Genomic DNA, 12,632 nt, shown 5'->3' on the forward strand with positions numbered 1-12,632 from the left:
AGTCCTGGGATCAAGTCCCACATTGGACTCTTTGCCGGGAGCCTGCTTCTCCCTCTGCCTATGTCTCTGCCTCTCTCTGTGTCTCTCATGAATAAATAAATAAAATATTTTTTAAAAGTTACTGCTATAAACAGTGATTATTTAACAGTCTGCTCTCCTGTTTGGAGAGCAAAGTAGATTGCAATGGTAGCTCAAGTGCCTTCTGCCATCAGGTTCAGATAGAGTTCAGTTTCCTCCAGTGGATCCCAAATTGTTATTTTAATTAGCCAATTAATACCCATATTGTTGTTGGTGGATTACAATAAAATATCTTATTGACTGAATAATTTTCAAAACAAATTGGAAGGTGAAGATGAATTTGATTGCAAATCTAGACTATATTTGAATTAATTTGTAAAATAATAGCATACAGCAACATCAATTCTGAATATCTAATCATGAAATTCAATGACCTTGAACAAAGATGATGTTGGAAAAATTAGGTTACCTGAAGGAATAATAATGACTAGTGGGTAAAATTTATATGCTGCTAATTTGGGCTACTGCTTTAAAATTTGAAATGGCAGCAAATAGCATTGTTATCTTCATTTTGTTTTCTCAAATAAAAGAATGAGAAGCCAGATTGATTTATGAAGCATGCTGAAATCATTGCTAACAGGCTGCTTGTATTGTTTTCTTAAAATTCAAAAGAAAAGATCTCCCTTATAATGAAACATATTTAAAAGTGAATTTGTACTGTGGTTTGTTCTGTCTGCTTTTTTCCATCAAATTTTCATGAAAGCCTCTTCTCTGGTTTCATCCTTGGCCTCTTCTTGTTGGCAGAGGTGGAGGAGAATCTTTGTTTGCTTTTCGTTTTGTTTCAAGTTTTTATTTAAATTCCAGTTCGTTGACATACAGTGTAATAATAGTTTTAGGTGTACAGTATAGTGATTCAACACATCCACACATCACCAGTGCTCAGCACAACACATGCCCACCTTATTCCCCATCACTCATTTAACCCATCCCCTGCCCACCTCCCCTCCAGCAATCCTCAGTTTGTTCTCTATAGTTAAGAGCTTGTTTTCTGGTTTGCCTCTCTCGTCCCCCCCCCATGTTTCTTAAATTCCACATATGAGTGAAATCATAGGGTATTTGTTTTTCTCTGACTGACTTATTTCCCTAGCATAATACTGTCCATCTCCATCCACCTCATTGCAAATGGCAAGATTTCATTATTCTTTTTCATGGCTGAATAATATTTCAAAACACACACACACACCATCTTCTTATTCATCAGTCGATGGATATTTGGGCTCTTCCCATAATTTGGCTATTGTTAATAATGCTGTTACAAACATCAGGGTGGATGTGTCCCTTCAAATCACGTTTTTGTATCTTTTAGGTAAATACCTAATAGTGCAATTCTTGGATTATAGGGTAGTTTGAACACAGATACAAAGCTTCTCTTTGAGGATTCATTTTGAGTCAATCTTTACATAAGTAAACCAGTTTGATTATCTCAAAATGATAACTTATTCAGCCAGAGGCAGAGTTAAAATTAGGTAACTAAGTTTGATCACCCACTTCAAATATTTTTTTATGTAAATTTCTCTTTTTCTTTTCTGAGATTCTAAAAAAAACACATATCATAAGGCTTGATATTGACCCTAACTCATATGTCTGCTTAATCTTTTTTCAGCTTTTTTTCTTTTCTCTGCTTTAGCTTGTATAGTTTCTACTGCTATGCCTTCTATTTTACTGATCTTTATTTCTGCAGTTTCTAATTCATTATTAATACCATTAGTGTACTTTTAACTTCATATATTGTTTTTCATATCTGGAAGTTCCATTTGGCTTTTATTTATAGTTTTAATATGTCTCCACAACTCTCAAAATCATAGGACTACCTATATAATCTAACATTTAAGTTTCACCATTAGTTACAAATTGTTTTGTACTCTGAGTTTTGTATTCATTTTTGAGTTTTAATCTTAGTAAGCAGTTTACCAAGAGAGCCTCATTAGATCTCCCAGGTTAGTTCGTACCCTTCCTAACTTGTATTTTTCCTTCATAGCACTCATCAATGTTGTAATAATATACATTTGGGTGTAATTTAATTAATGTCTCTCTTGTTTAGTAGACTATATGAACATGTTCTTTTTGATTAGTCATATATCTTCATCACTTAGGCTATTGTAGTGCCTGGCATATTGTTTGCATTTAAATATTTCAATAATGCTTCCATGAAACGAAAGACTTAGAATGTATATTAGAAATATTGTCCATTTGAAGCCTTCAGATTAAAAAAAAGAAGCTCCAGAACTAATGGTGTATAACCTCACATATAATAATCAGGACCATCATGAACCGTTTTTGTAACTTTTCAGAGCTTGAAAATTATAATTCGTAAAAGTATTACAAGGAATATCTCTAACTTATTTATCTTATTTTGTTGTTTGTGAAATACATTCCTCTCAATTAAAAGAAACAGCCTTAACATACTGTATAATGTGTTAATAATCATACTTTCAAGTAATATTTGAAGAACATGCAGAATCTTAATTCTCTCTCATTTTAAACTGGGAAAAATATAACTTCCTTCTCAGGAAATCAATAAAGGTATTGTGCCAACTAATTAGTTTGTGTTTTAGTTGACCAGGCCAAAGTTTAGACTTTAGGAATTGCCAGTAAAGCCATTTGTATAATGATGCCAATGTCATTACTACCACCCTGCCAGTACTGCCATTTACTGAATATCTGTTGATGATCGAGTCAGTAATGTATCTCTATATATCTTGAATCATTAAAACATCCCTACCTGATTGGTATTATCTTCATTTTTGTAGTTACAGAAAATGAGCCTTCATGTGGCTAGTTACTTGCCCAAGATAACACAGCTGGGAAGTGCCCAAGTTGGTGTTTAAATCCATGACCAAGAATCACAAAGATTGGCTTTTATTTTATTCTGTTAACATGTCCATAATATAAAATGTGTCATTTTAACTGTTTTATAGTGTATAGTTCAGTGGATACCTAGTACATTTAGAATGTTGTACAACTATCACTACTATTTAGTTCCAGAACATTACCATCACCTCAAAATAAAACTCGATTCTCATTTAGCAGTCACTTCTCATTCCCTCTCAATTGGTTTTTGAGCATTGACTATGGACTCTGCAATTCTGCTAAAACTGTTTATTAGCTCTAAAATTTTGTGAATGAATTTTAAAGGATTATCTGCCTATGATCATGTCATCTATGAACAGAGCTAGTTTGACTTCTTCCTTTCCAGTTTGGCTGACTTTCTGTTTCTTGCCTAACTTCTCTGGCTAGAATCATCTATACAGTGTTGAGCAGCACTGGTGAAAGTCAGCATCCTTGTATTGTACTGATGTTAGGGGGAACACTTTTCAGTCTTTCACTCTTGAGTCTGACAGTATAGGTGAGTTCTCCACCATCCCTTTATCATGGTGAGGAAGTTCCCTTTTATTCATAATTTTCCAAGTATTTGTATTATGAAAGAACGCTCAATTTGGTCAAATGCTTTCTTTGCATCAGTTGAAATGACCATGCATTTTTTCATATATTCAACTGATATGGCTTATTAAATTGAATGACTTTTTTTCTACTTTGAAATACGTCACTTTCATCCTCACAATAAATCCTGGCTTGGCATGTTATATAACCCTTTTGACATGCTGCTGGATTTGGTTTGCCAGTATTTTATTGAGGAAATTTGTATCTATATTCATATGGGATATTGGCTTCTAGTGGTTTGTATTTGTTTTTACTATGATGTGTTTGTCTGGCTTTAGTATGAGGGTAATGATGGCTTCACAGAATGTGGAAGACTGAAGGCCTAAGAGTGGGAACCCATGAAAGATCTGAGACCTAAAACACAAAGTCCAAGGCTTGAGATAAAAATCTTAGCTTAAAGATCTGAGATCCAAGGATGGAAGGTCCTAGACACCCATAAAGACCTAGGACTCCAGCCACTCTAGATGCACAGAAGGCCCAGGAGAGAAAGATATCTCAAGGCTAAATTAGGTGGGAAGCTGAAAGCCCGTGACCCAGAATCCAGGAAAGATAGAAGCTCTAAGACCAAAGGACATCCCAAGTTGAGAATATTAAGTCCCAGATTTTTTTCTTTTGCTGTCCTCCCTGGACATTTTCAGTTCTTCCTTTCCAGTTCTCATGTTTCCATTTAAGCCCACTTGTTTTGAGATGCCCTTTTTGATGGTGCTATTACCCTAAGGAAACATATTCATTAGGTTGGCAATATTATACTTGGGCCGGGCTTAAGCCAATTTTGATCACAATTTTGAGCCATTTATTGAGTGTTTGTTTTTTGAATTTCCATTTCTCTTCACCTCCACCCCACTTGAGGGAGACATACAGGTAACATTGTATTTCAGTCTTCCCTTTTTCCTTAAGAGCTCCATCTGATGAGAAAAAGAAAGCATCAGGCTGCTGAGGAGGGAGGGGCGGAGTAATAAGCTATCTAGAGAAGATGTGAAGAGATGCAGGCCAGTAAGAATTAGACAAGAAATACCCAGATGTGCAGCCTGTTGAGAAGCACCAGCCAGCAACACCTTACTTCTGTGAGCTTGGTTCTGGCATCCTCAGACTATCACTACTGATAAGAATAAGAAAGCAATTCTATCATCATCTGATTTTTATGGCATAATGAAATTGTGAACACATCCATTTTTAAAGCAAATGACTTCGTCTCTACCCTTCTACCTAAAAGGAAATCTCTACCAAATGCTCTGATGGGAAGATACACTTTGACTTGTGAAATGATGTGAAATGCAGAATCTTTGAGCTGTGAGTGTTTTGAAGATTAAAAAATCTTGCTCAGTATGGGTGACCACCAAAAGCAATCTGCAGCCATCTACATGTCACAACTGAGACAAATTGGAGAATGTGTTGTCTAATGTCAAATAAAATGTACTGTTTTGGAAGAAAATAGGATGAGTTAGGAAGTATTCATTTCTACCTTTTGGGGAAGAGTTTGAGAAATATTGGTGTTAATACTTGGAAATTTTATAGAATACTCGTTAGTAAAGCCATCTGGTCCTGGCCTTTTCTTGTGTGCTGTTTAACAGCTGATTCAATCTGTATATATTACACATCTACACATTTTCTTTTTCTTCTTGAGTCAATTTTGGTAAGTTGTGTGTTCTTAGGATTTTGAGTCTTCCCTCTTTTTCTCTTAGACAGTCTTGATAATGATTTGTCAATTTTGTTAATCTTTTCCATGAACAAACTTTTGGTGCAATTAATTCTGTCTATTGTGTTTCTATTCTTTATCCCATTAATCTCTGCTCTGATCTTTATTATTTTCTTCCTTCTGCAATTTTTTGCTTTAGTTTGCTCTTCCTTTTTTAGTCTCTTCAGGAGTAAAGTTAGGTTGCATCTATGCATTTATAGCTATAAGCTTGCCTTTGAGCACTGCTTTCTTTGCATCCCATTAATGATGGTATATTGGGTTTTCACTTTCATTTGTCTCAAAATATCTTAGTTTCTCTTGTGATTTCTTCCTTGACCCATTGGTTATTTAAGAATGTGTTGTCTAATTTCTATATATTCCCGGAATTTTTCAGTTTTCCATCTGCTATTGAGAGGATGGTTTGCATGATTTCAATCTTTTAAAATGTATTTGGACTTTATAACCTAAAACAGTCTATCCTGAAGAATGTTCTGTGTGCACTTGAGAAAAATGTGTTTCATTCTTGTTGGATGGAATACTCTGTATATTTTTGTTAAGGATAATTGGTTTATTGTGTTGTTCAAGTCCTCTATTTCCTTACTGATCTTCTGTTAGTTGTTCTGTCCACTATTGAAAATAGAGTACTGAAATCTCCACATATTATTGTACAACTTTCTAATCTCTTCAATTCTATCATTCTTGTCTCATATATTTGGGGCTTTGTTGTCACATGTGTATATATTTATAACTGGTATGTCTTAATGGATTGATCCTTTTATCAATATGTAATGCCCTCCTTTGTCTCTTGTAACAATTTTTGACTTAAATTTCATTTTGTCTGATATTAATATGACCATCTCATCTCTCTTTTGTTTACTATATGCATATGATATAATTTTTATCTCTTTTACGTTCATCCTATTTGTGTCTTTCAGTTTAAATTGAGTATCATATAGTCGGCCTGTAGGTAGATATTTTTGCATTCATTCTGCCAATCTCTATTCTTTAATTGGGAAATGAATCATGTCTGCATTTAAAATAATTACTAGTAAGGAAAGACATACTTCTGCCACTTTGTTCTTTGTTTTCTTTTTTTTTTATGTTCTTTGTTTTCTATACATCTTATATATTTTTGTTCCTCGATTCCCCCATTGCAGCCTTCATTTGTGTTTAACTGATTTTCATAGTGTAGTATTTTTATTATCTTCCCAAGTATATTAAAAGATGCTCAATATCACTAATTATCGAGGAAACGCTAATCATCTCTTCACACCTATTAGGACTACATTCAAAAAGTCAAAGATGATAAGTGTTGACGAGGATGTGGAGAAAAGAGAGCCCTTGTGCATTGTTGGTGGGAGTGTAAATTGGTACAGCCATTATAGAAAATAATATGACGGTTCTGCAAAAAATTTAAAATAGAACTACCATTCGATCCAGCAACCCACTTCTTGGTATATATCCAAAGGAAATAAAATCACTATCTCAAAGAGATATCTGCACTCCCATGCTTATTGTAGTGTTATTCCCAGTTACCAAGACCAGAAACAACTTAAGTTTCTGTAGACAGATGAATGGATAAAGAAAATGTGGTATAGATATAAATGGGATATTATTTAGTCATTAAAAAAAGTAAATTCTGCCATTTGCAGCAACACAGATGAATCTGGAGAACATTATGCCAAGTGAAATAAGCCAGACACAGAAAGACAAATATTGTGTGATCTCACTTCTGTGTGGAATGTAAATAAAATAAAATAAAATAAAATAAAATAAAATAAAATAAAGCTGAATTCATAGTAACAGAGAATAGAATGGTAGTTACCAGAAGCTAGGTGTTGGTGGAAAAGGGAGTATTTTTTTAAAAGTAGAATAGTGGTTGCTGGGGACCAGAGGGAGAAAGTCATAGGGAGCTATTGTCTTAGAGGTTCAGAGTTTCAGTTTTGCAAAATGAAAAGAGTTCTGGAGGTGGATGGTGGTGAAGGTTGCATGGCGATATGGTTGCACTTAATATCACTGAACTGTAAACCTAAAACTGGTTAAGATGTGCATTTTATCACAATAAAAGATCTTAAAAAGAAACATTTTCCATTTATCCAGTTTGTCACATTTTTTGCCCTAAAATTATTCCTAGTATTTCCTATCATCTCTTTATTTTTAAAAATTTTTTATTTAAATTCAATTTATCAACATATAGTATAACACCCAGTGCTCATCCCATCAAGTGCTCTCATTCCTTAGTGCCCATCACACAGTCACCCCATCCTCCCACCCTCTTCCCCTTCTGCAACCCTTTGTTCATTTCCCAGAGTCATGTCTTGTCTTCCTCTCTAATTATTCCCTACTCAGTTTCCCTCCTTTCCTTTGGAGTCCCTTTCACTACTATTTCTTATATATAAGTGAAGCCAAAAATTGATTGTCCTCTGATTGACTTATTTCACTAAACATAATGCCCTCCAGTTCCATCCACGTCAAAGCAAATGGTGAGTATTCATCCTTTCTGGTGGCTGAGTAACATCCCATTGTATATACATAGACCACAACTTCTTTGTCCATTCATCTGTTGAAGAACATCGAGGTTCCATCCACAGTCTGGCTATTGTGGACATTGCTGCTATGAACATTGGGGTGCAGGTGTCCCGGCGTTTCATTGCATCTATATCTTGGGGTAAATCCCCAGCAGTGCAATTGCTGGGTCATGGGGTAGCTCTGTTTTTAACTTCTTGAGGAAACTCCACACTGTTTTCCAGAGTGGCTGTACCAGTGTGCATTCCTATCATCTCTTGAATTTTGTAGAACTTATAATCATGGCCACTTTTGTTCTTGATATTGGTAATTTGTGTTTTCTTTCTTTATCTTTTTCAGTCCAGCAAGAGGTTTATTATTTTATTTTCAAAAAAAAACAGATTTTGATGTCATCAATTTTTTATATTTTCAATTAATATTTAATTGATTTTGTTTTTTTTTCTATGATTTCTTTCTATCATTTTACTTTGGCTTGAACTTCCTCTTCCTAATTAAAAAAATTTTAGTTGGCAACTCCAATCACTGATATTAAATCTTCTTTATTTTCCAATATAATTATTGGAAGCTATAATTTTCCCTCTAAGCACTACTTTAATTCTACCCCACAAAGGTTAACATAATGTATTTTTATTGTTACTCCTTCAAAATAGTGTCTAAATTCTCTTGGGATATTTTCTTTGTTTCTTGTACTATTTAGAACTGCATTGTCTATTTTCCAAATATTTGGTTTTCTTCTAATCATTATCATTGATTTCTAATATAATTTATTAGTGCTAAGAGAACAGATTCTGTATTATTTCAATCCTTTTAAAGTTATTTAGACTTGTTTTATAACCAATCATATGGTCTATTCTGGTTAGCATAACATATGCCTTTGAAAGGAATATGTTATTTTGCCATTGTTGGTCACAGTGTTCTGTAAATATCAATGAAGTCACTGTCATTAAAAATGTTGTACAGAACTTTTAACTCATTACTTTTTTGCTGTTTATTTAGTTGTTCTAAATTCCAGGAGATGAATGTGTTGAAACATCCAACCATGAATGCAGAATTGTCTATGTTTTACTAATATCTGTCAATTTTTCCTTCACAATTTTTGAAACTCTGTTAATATACACAGTCATCTATTATAATTATATATTTCTAACAGATAGACACTTATTATTATGAAATATTTTTATTTCTAGTACTACTTTTTATTTGAAATCTATTGTATCTGGTATTAATGTAGCCACTCCCTAATTCTAATCCTTATTCTTTGCATAGTGTATCTTTTCCCATCCATTTATTTTCTTTTTTCCCCATCCATTTAACTTTCATTCTATATTTGTCCTTACATGTAAAATGTGTCTTTTTTAGAAAGTATGTAAATGTGTCTTTTAAGGAAATCTCTTATCCCACTTTTTCTTTTAATTGAGGTGTTTAATCTATGAATATTTATTATAATTGTTGATATTGGTGAATGGTATAGGCTAAATTATGTCCCCTCAAAATTCATATGTTGAATTCCTAACACCTGGTACCTCAGAATGTGACTGTATTTGGAGATAGGGTCTTCTTAGAGATAACTAAGTTAAAATGAGGTCATTAGGGTGGGTTCTAATCTAATCTGACTGATATCCTTAGAAGAAAGGGAAATTAGGGGGCACCTGGGTGGTTCAGTCAGTTGAGCATCCGACTTTTGGTTTTGGCTCAGGTCGTGATCTCATGGGTTGTGAGATTGAACCCCTCATGGGACTCTGTGCTCAGTGGGGAGTCTGCTTAAAGATTCTCTCCCTCTACCCCTCCCCCTGCGTACATGCTGTCTCTCTAAGTAAATAAATAAATCTTTTTTTTTTAAAAAAAAGGAGAAATGAGGACACAGGCATGTACAAAGGGAAGGCCACATGAAGACCAAGGAAGAATATGCCATTTGCAAGTAAAGGAGAGAAACCTGAGAAGAAACAACCCTGCTGGCATCTTGATCACAGACTTCTAGTCTCCAGAAGAGTGAGAAAATACATTTCTGTTGTTTTAGCTACTGAGTCTGCGCTAATGGCAGCCTTAGCAAACTAATACAGTGCGTTTGAATCTACCCATTTATTCTCTCTCTCTCTCTTTTTTTTTTTTTTTTTTTGGTGTTCTTTGATTTCTTGTCCTTCAGTTACTCCTTCCCTGCCTTTTAATCAGATTAACCATATTTTCAGGATTGTATTTTACTATTCTTATTGGGTTGTTAGCTAGACTTCTTTGGATATTTTTAGATTCTTCTGGTAATTTCAGTATACATCCTTCACTTTTCACAGTTCATTTTCAGTTAATATTGTACCACTTTACATAAAATATAGAAACTTTCCAACAATCCAGGGCCACATACACCTACCTACTACTTCCTTTATTCTAAAGTTGTTTTGTGTATTAAATCTACTTACATGAAACACCACAGGGCAATGTTATATATTTTCCTTTCAATCGTTATATATATCACAAAGAATTAAGAGGGGGAGAAAAGCCAAAATATTAGTCTTTTGCATGTAGTTTGACATTTGCCATTAAAGATGTTCTTTATTCTTTGTTTGAAGTTGTTACTTTCCATCTGGTATAATTTCCCTTCAGCCTGGATAATTTTTACCGGTATTTCTTTTACTACAGATCTGCCCATGATGAATTCTTTTTGTTTTCTTTTCTTGGAAAAACCCTTTATTTAGCTTTCATTCTTGAAAGATATTTTTGCTGAATATAGAATTTTATACCACATTTTTTTCCTTTCAGTATTTTAAAGATGTTCCATCTGTTCTAGCTCTCATTGTTTCCGATCAGAAGTCAGTTTTTAATCAGATCATTGTTCCATTGTATGTAATTTATCATTTTTCTTTTGCTATTTTCGACCTTTGTTGTTTGTATTAGTTTTCTTTTTTTAATTTATTTTTTTATTGGAATTCAATTTGCCAACATATAACATAACACCCAGTGCTCATCCCATCAAGTGCCCCCCTCAGTGCCCGTCACCCAGTCACCCCCACCCCCCGCCCACCTCCCTTTCCACCACCCCTTGTTCATTTCCTAGAGTTAGGAGTCTCTCATGTTCTGTCTCCCTTTCTGATATTTCCCACTCATTTTTTCTCCTTTCCCCTTTATTCCCTTTCGCTATTTTTTATATTCCCCAAATGAATGAGACCATATAATGTTTGTCCTTCTCTGATTGACTTATTTCACTCAGCATAATACCCTCCAGTTCCATCCATGTCGAAGCAAATGGTGGGTATTAGTTTTCAACAGTAAGACTATTATGTGTCTTGGCATGAGCTTCTTCATGTTTATTCTGCTTTGTTTTCTTGAAGCATCCTGTAGGTGTAAAATTTTGCTTGTCAGACTTTATTTCTTTTTTTAAGATTTATTTATTTATTTGAGAGAGTGCACATACATGGGGGGCAGAAAGAGAGGGAAAGTCAAGCAGACTCCACACTCAGCATGGTGCCCTATGTGGCACTCCATGCAGGGCTCCACACAGGGCTCCATCTCACAACTGTGAGATCGAGCCCTGAGCCCAAACCAAGATTCAGACACTTAATGACTATGCCACCCAGGCACCCCAGCCTTTTTTCTTCAAGTAACTTTTTGTGTTTCATTCTCTCTCCTTTGTTCTGGAGTGTCAATTACACATATACCGAAAAATTCAGTATTATCCATAAGTTAACGAGGTCTATTTGTTTATTTTTAAATCTTTTCCTTCTCTTTATCCACATTGACTATATTTTCCTTTTTTTGATGGCTAAAGTCACATGTATTTTCTTCTGCATATATTTGGAATTTTTAGTTATAACATATTATACATAAAACCCATCATTAAAAATCAGTGAGGGGGGCACTTGATGGGATGAGCACTGAGTGTTATTCTATATGTTGGCAAATTGAACACCAATAAAAAATCAACTAAAAAAATCAATAAAGAAATATCTTGGGGATCCCTGGGTGGCGCAGTGGTTTAGCGCCTGCCTTTGGCCCGGGGCATGATCCTTGAGACCCGGGATCGAGTCCCACGTCGGGCTCCCAGTGCATGGAGCCTGCTTCTCCCTCTGCCTGTGTCTCTGCCTCTCTCTCTCTCTCTGTGTGACTATCATAAATAAATAAAAAAAATTAAAAAAACAACAAAAAAACCTCAACATTTAAAAAAAAAAAAGAAATATCTTACTAGGTATTTTAAGCATTCTATTGTTCCACAAGTAATTGTTAGAGCATTCCTTAATATATTTTTCTTTAAGTTTTTTCAAGTTTTTAATTAAAGTTTAATTAACAGAGTATATTAGTTTCAGATGTACAATATAATGATTCAACATTCTGTGCATTACTCAGGTCTCATCATGATAAGTGGACTTTTAATCCCATTCACCTATTTTGCCCTTCCCCTCACATACCTCCCCCTGGAAACCACCTGTTTCTTCTCTGTATTTAGGACTCTGTTTGTTTCTCTCTTTTTTTATTTGTTCATGTGTTGTTTCTTCAGTTTCATATACGAGTGAAATATGGTATTTGTCCTTTCTCTGACTTATTTCACTAAACAGTATATCCTCTAGGTCCACCCGTGTTACAAATGGCAAGATCTCATGGATTTTTATGGCTGAGTAATGTTCCATTATATATATACCACATCTTTTTTATCGATTCATCTATGGTGGGCATTCAGATTGCTTCCACATCTTGGCTACTGTAAATAATGTTGCTAAACATAGGGGTACATATATCTTTCTGAATTAGTGTTTTTGTATTCTTTGGGTAAATAACCAGTAGTGGAATTACAAGATCATATGGTAATTCTATTTTTAACTTTTTGAGGAATCTCCATACTATTTTCCATGATGACCACATTTAATAATTTCTGTTGATTTACTTTACAGTTCGCATATACCTTTCTGTCGTTTCCATTTAGCTGTTA

General features: G+C 34.4%; 1 long non-coding RNA gene across 13 annotated transcripts in view; it reads left to right on the forward strand.

Moving 5' to 3' along the window:
• The window catches only part of LOC140628694 (uncharacterized), a 262,851-nt gene that overhangs the window by 102,225 nt on the left and 147,994 nt on the right, over positions 1-12,632 (forward strand). For 3 of the 13 annotated variants that reach the window (XR_012026701.1, XR_012026703.1, XR_012026713.1), the window contains one exon: positions 9,568-9,709. The exons of the other annotated variants lie outside the window; for them this stretch is intronic. This is a non-coding gene — a long non-coding RNA (uncharacterized lncRNA). The remainder of the gene's footprint in view (positions 1-9,567; positions 9,710-12,632) is intronic. 13 annotated transcript variants of the gene reach the window in all.

This window comes from Canis lupus, chromosome X (genome assembly GCF_048164855.1).
Source record: "Canis lupus baileyi chromosome X, mCanLup2.hap1, whole genome shotgun sequence".
NCBI lineage: Eukaryota > Metazoa > Chordata > Mammalia > Carnivora > Canidae > Canis > Canis lupus.